This window comes from Vigna radiata, chromosome 7 (assembly GCF_000741045.1).
Source record: "Vigna radiata var. radiata cultivar VC1973A chromosome 7, Vradiata_ver6, whole genome shotgun sequence".
NCBI classification, from domain to species: Eukaryota; Viridiplantae; Streptophyta; class Magnoliopsida; order Fabales; family Fabaceae; genus Vigna; species Vigna radiata.
Window position 1 is genome coordinate 16,327,936 of NC_028357.1, and position 6,906 is coordinate 16,334,841.

Consider the following 6,906-nt stretch of genomic DNA (forward strand, 5'->3'; position numbering starts at 1 on the left):
ATCGTTAAATTCCCTTGATTTTGTAGGTTTTTGGAATGATTTGAAAGAATGGTTGAATTATCAAATGGTTGGAGTGCAGAAAAGTCAAACAAAATGCAGAAAAGTCAACCAGTTGACCAGAATGCTGAAAAGTTGACCAGAGTGCAGTTGACCAGCGCCGGGCGGTGAAATTGAGCGCCGGGCGGTGCTGCGGCTTTAGGGAAACCGCCCGATGGTGAAATTAGGCGTCGGACGGTTGTCAGATGGGCCTGTACCTGTTTTATGTTATTTTTTTATGATCTATTTGGGCTTGGGCTTGTTTTATGTCATTTTTATGCCCTATTTAAAGGCTAGAACGTCTTAGGGTTTGTATCTTTTGATGACTTAGGCACAGAAACACACTTTTCACCCCTTTAGGGCTAGATTTGGAGATGGTGACAACTCTCCTTTTCTCCTTTTTAGGGTTTCTATCTCTTTCATTCCATTATTCACCTAGTTTCTCCATGACGATGGGGAACTAATCTTATTTGTTGTTGTGGAAAGATGTAAACTCTAAACTCTCTTTTATTGAAACTCTTGTTTATTTATATGATTTTCATATGGTTCGATTATCAATTGTTGGGTTCTCATCTGTGCTTAATGCTTTTATCGTTTAACTCATTCGATAACTATTGTTTGTCTTTATTGATACGGGGACGTACAATAATGTCATGAACTGGTGAGTAATTCCTTGATTAAGCAATACCACCTAGGAATAGGGGTAGGACGATCAATTGTTTTTCACTTGTGCTCTATAATGCTTTTTTAATTGCTAGGGGAGGCTAGGGATAGCAAGCCAGTAATTAGTAATAGACTCTTTTCACTGAGGGATCGGGTTAAGGGTAGGCCAAGAAAGTTGCATAACAATTAGTTAATCAAGCAAATAAACCAAGAGGAGTAATTAAGAGAGAGTGATTGGGTGAAATCTGAATCCTAGCAACAAATCCATTTCATATTATCACCATCCTCCATCCACTTTTGTGTTTAACCTCAATTGATCAAATTGCATTCATGTTTATTTTTCCGTACTTTAAATTCAAAAATCCAAAAATATTATTTTTATAGTCTTGATTGGTTAAGCAAAAGCACAACAGTTTAGTGTCGTGAGTCTCTTGGGAAAACGATACTTGGACTTACCATTTATTATTACTTGATACGATTTGGTACGCTTGCCAATTTGTTAACAACCACCTGGTTAGCAAACGTTGTAACGATAAAGAAGTCCAATGGTAAGTGGAGGATGTGCACAGACTTTACGGATTTAAACAAAGCCTGTCCAAAGGACACATACCCGCTGCCGAGTATTGTCGCACTGGTGGATGGAGTATCGGGATATGAAGTGCTCAGTTTCTTGGACGCGTATTCAGGATACAACCAGATCCCCATGTATCATCCGGTTATGACATCATGTCGTTCGGTTTGAAGAATGCAGGGGCTACATATCAGAAGTTAATGGATAAGGTCTTCCAGCAACAGATCGACAAATGTATGGAGGTCTATGTGGATGACATGGTCATAAGGAGCCGGTCTTTGGAAGAGCATTTGAGGGATCTGGAGGAGGTGTTCGGACAGGTGAGAAAGTTTGACATGCGCCTTAATCCGTCCAAATGTACTTTTGAGGTTCAGGTGGGGAAAATTTTAGGCTTTATGCTGACTGCTCTGGGTATTGAAGCAAACCCTGATAAGTGTAAAGCAGTGTTGGAAATGAGGAGTCCTCAAACGGTGAAGGAGGTCCAAAGGTTAGTGGGGCGTTTAACGTCGTTGTCCATATTTATCCCTCATCTAGCTGAGCATATAAAGCCGATCTTGAAGACAATGAAGAAGACGGTGCAAAAGTGTTGGGACGAGCAAAGCGAGGAAGCTTTTAAGGAAGTAAAGGCGATTCTTACTCGGCCTCCTGTCATGGGCCGGCCGGAAGTGGGGCATGAGTTGCAAATTTTCTTAGTAGCATCCGAGGAGGCTATCAGTGCAACGTTGGTGCAAGAAACTCCTCAATTCAAGTTAATTTACTTTGTTAGTAGGAGCCTGAAGGATGCGGAGGTTCAGTATCAACAATTGGAGAAGGTAGACTCTCTTTGCTCTATGTCGCTCGGTGTCTCAGGCCTTACTTTCAGGGACATCAAGTGGTAGTTCACACCGATTACCCTATAGCCAAAATCCTACGGAAACCCTATCTGGCAAGAAGAATGATAGGGTGGTCGGTAGAGCTTTCGGAGTTCGGATTACGATATGAACCGAGGGGATCGGTACAAGGTCAGCATCTTGCGGACTTTGCGGTCGAGTTACCAAGGGGGAAGGGGAGATGTTTTGCTGGTAGCTTTTTGTGGATGGGTCCTCTAACAAACAGGGAGGAGGAGCGGGGTTGTCTTAGAAAGCCCGAACGATATGTTGGTTGAGCAGTTGCTAATCTTCAAATTAAGATGAGTAATAACCAGGCTGAGTATGAAGCCTTGTTGGCCGGGATAGAACTGACACGAGATTTAGGGGCAGAATCCTTGGAATGCCTGTAAGACCCAGATAAAATAAAAATAATTGTTATTTTTATTTTTGTAATTTCTTATATTAAATATTTATTTAAGGTATGATATCTAGGATAAAAGTGGTTAGGAGTGTATAAATTTAATTAATAGTGGTTTTATTTTAGATTCCCAAAATATATTAAAGAATGTGTTAAATATAAGTTGTTGCAGCATAGTAACATCAAACTATTGGTGATCTAGTGCTAAATGTGGCTTGTGTATAACTTGGAGTTTTGGGGTTTGATTCCATGCTAGAACAATATGAAATGATTTTAATTTTAATGTTTATTTTTCCTTGTCTTTAGGTTTTCGGTCATGGTATTTTTTGTTCATCGTAACGGATTGCATTGGTTTTTGGTGTAGAGAGATTTGTTGGTTATTTGTATAAAAAAATGTAAATTTATTTTGTTTGTTGCAGTTATTTGTTCGCCATTCAATGAAAACCAATTTTGTTGCTGGTTTGAATGCAATATTAACTGAGGAGCACAAGGATGTTATTTCGAAGACACCATTTGCATGGTTTTTAGAACTGCAGGATAATCTAAAGATTGGTAGGAATATTTTGAGTGATTTACTGATTAGATGGGTTGATGAGAGAGGTGGTTTTAAATTTNGAGATAAATTTGTTGAATTCAAGGAAGTGGATGTCAGCTTAGCCTTAGGTTTGGGTTTAGATGGTGATCAAATTAACTTGAATGGAAAAATCTTTTCACAAAGTCAATTACGGAATTACTTTGATAAAGCAAAAGGAAAATATGAACTGGATATGATATATGATTTTGTTTTGAAAGAACACAAAAAGTTGCNTTGTATGGATGTATGTAGGCTTTACGTTTTGGTTGGAATAAGTGAGGTATTGTTACCTTGTCGTACTCGAATAGTATTCCCAATTTTGTTTGAAATTGTTGATAGAACAAGTGATTTGAGTACTTTTTGTTAGGGTCGTATAGTTTACCATTATCTACTTAGTAGTTTTAGCAAAGCCTGTGTAGCCTGGAAAGGAGGAAAAGGTGCAACTACTGTCTATGTGGATGGATGCGTGTACGTGTTTAAGGTAAATTTTTTGGATGCATTTTTTGTTGGGATTGACTTCAAATGACCGATATTGACTTGAACTGTGTAAGTCAGGTTTGGTTTTGTGATCATTTCCTTCCTTCAAATTCTGTTGTGCATAAATTCCCAAGAATTTTGCATTGGATGACTGTAAATGTAGGTGACAAGTTTGCCAAAGTTGCAATGGAAATGGGTGTGGTATGTATTCCTACATTGTTTTATTAATTTTTGAATGAATTGAATGGTTTTATACAACGCAGTGGTAATTGTGATTAATTTGCAGATGCTTGATGAGTATGGCAAATCAAGGAAAGAAATGGGTGTGTCATGTTCAAAAGCATCAGTAGATGAAAAAAAATATGATGATGGTTTAGATGAAGTCTTACATGAACAAGATGTTCTTATTGAAGAACTAGAACAAGAGTTATTTTCATTGAAGGGTGAGTTGCTTGAAGACATAAATAAAGATGAGGAACAACAGGTAAAAAACAAGATTTTTTCAATGATTTTGCAAGTGAGGGAGGAATTTACGGCAATGAAAGCGATAAGAAGGAAGGACAACATCGAAAGCGTTTCAAGAGCAAAGCCTGTAGAACTCCCTACATCGGTTACAATCCAAATCTTGGTTGAGAGTTATCTCATTTTTGTAATACTGTAGTATTTGGTATTTTTATAAGGATGTAAACTTGTATTTGGAACAGTTAATATGATTGTGAATAATGAAAGTTATTTTTGGAAAGGATATTCTATTGTGCTGTTGATTCCCTGTGTTATTTAATTTTTATTCATTATTTAAGTTAAGTGAAGCCTATGTTTATGAGGAGGACCAAGTACAAGTTTGTGTGGGTTGGGATGTAAGTTGCTGCAGCAATGGAACTGTAGTGGTGTTGTTGTAATCGCTTACATGGTTACTTTTATCTATTACCACATTGAAAAAGATATTTTTTTAGCATGTAGAGGTCTGATTAGGGTAAGAGGGGAATTTGGTCCACTGATTCAGAGAGGTCTGATGCACGGGTAAGCGATTATAGAGGCCCTGTAATCGCTTACCAGCCAGAAAAACCAGTTTTGTACCAAAACCTCAGCGCTGCTACCTGTGCCTGGCTGAGTGGCTCCCAAGTTTTCTCAACCATGCGATTCCAGTCATTTCAATCTTCGTGAGACCTGTTGGGCATGGTTGAATGAGTCCACTTCAACAATGTTGAAGGAAGTATAGGTCTGATGCACCGGTAAGCGATTATAGAGGCCCTGTAATCGATTACCAGTCAGAAAAACCAGTTTTGTACCAAAACCCCAGTGCTGCTACCTGTGTCTGGCTGAGTGGCTCCCAAGTTTGGTTAACCATGCGATTCCAGTGATTTTAAACTTCGTGAGACCTGTTGGGCATGGTTGAATGAGTCCACTTCAACAATTTTGAAGGAAGTATAGGTCTGATGCACCGATAAGTGATTACAGAGGCCCTGTAATCGCTTACCAGTCAGAAAAACTAGTTTTGTACCAAAACCCCAGTGTTGCTACCTGTGCCTGGCTGAGTGGCTCCCAAGTTTGATCAACCATGCGATTCCAGTTATTTCAATCTTTGTGAGACCTGTTGGACATGGTTGAATGAGTCCACTTCAACAATGTTGAAGGAAGTATAGGTCTGATGCACCGATAAGCGATTACAGAGGCCCTGTAATCGCTTACCAGTCAGAAAAACCAGTTTTGTACCAAAACCTCAGCACTGCTACCTGTGCTTGGCTGAGTGGCTCCCAGGTTTTGTCAACCATGCGATTCCGGTCATTTCAATCTTCGTGAGACCTGTTGGGCATGGTTGAATGAGTCCACTTCAACAATTTTGAAGGAAGTATAGGTCTGATGCACCGATAAGCGATTACAGAGGCCCTGTAATCGATTACTAGTCAGAAAAACCAGCTTTGTACCAAAACCCCAGTGCTGCTACCTGTGCCTGGCTGAGTGGCTCCCAAGTTTGGTCAACCATGCGATTTCAGTGATTTCAAACTTCGTGAGACCTGTTGGGCATGGTTGAATGATTCCAATTCAACAATTTTGTAGGAAGTATAGGTCTGATGCACCGGTAAGCGATTACAGAGGCCCTGTAATCGCTTACCAGTCAGAAAAACCAGTTTTGTACCAAAACCCCAGTGCTGCTACCTGTGCCTGGCTGAGTGGGTCCCAAGTTTGGTCAACCATGCGATTCCAGTGATTTCAGTTCACAACTATAATTTTCAACTTATGACACCCTACTATAGATGGAATTCTTTGTTTTATATATTGGCAATTATATTGATATTAAAGAATAACAATACTATAATGATTGATAACATCAGATGAATATTAAACACAAATAAAAGGAATAAATAAGTTCATAACATTAAAGATTGGCAATTACAATAATATAAACATGGAGCAACAGTTGATCAAACACAAAGTTCTGAAATTAAACAGGACAAAACATTATGGAATTAATTCTAATCTAAGTAGGTGGTGGTTGATTAGCTTGATTGCGCAAGTTAATGAGTTCTTGCTCTACAACTCCAACACGATTTTCAATTCTTTCATGTCTTTCGCCAACGAACATGCGGAGATCTTGTATTTCTTTGATCACTTTAGTGAATGTTGTAGAAGAGGATTATTCCGGAAATTTGACATTGTTGTCTTTCTTAAGGTTCATCATCACCATCATCTGCTCCTTCATTGCCTTGTACTTTTTCTACATTGTGAACAGGCTTCTTGTAAACCCAAATTCCTTCAGCATTTTTATGATAACCAAAAGTTTTTAGAACTTGTAAACCAATCCGTTGCTTTCTTTTAACTTGGGTAAAAGGATAACTTTCAATATACACTCCAAAGTGTTCCAAGAATATTGTAATTAGATGGGGATATGGTAGTTGGACATTGTCCCTTGTTGCCTTTTTCATCCTGTTTCGAATGAGATGCCCTGATGGGTGTCGCGGCCCATACAAATTTAATTGCATATTAGAAATGCAGTATAGCTAGGAATGACTCCTAGGTCGTCTCTCAAGGACCAAACTGTGGTTCGAGTCTCAGGTCAAACACGAAGTGGGGGGGGGAGTTTGTGAAAAGTTTGTGAATGCGGACGAATTAAATCAAAGGACGGATGCAAACAGAAATGTAAAAATAGAATTGCAAAACGAAATCACATACAGAATAAAAATGGTTGGTCATTAACTTAATTACAATGTTTCCTATCACAAATCAACAAAATAAAGTTGTGACTCAAACCTCTAATCCAACAAAGTTAACCAACTAAGCGAAGGTTAACCCTGTTTTCATAAAAGCGAACTAAGCGAAC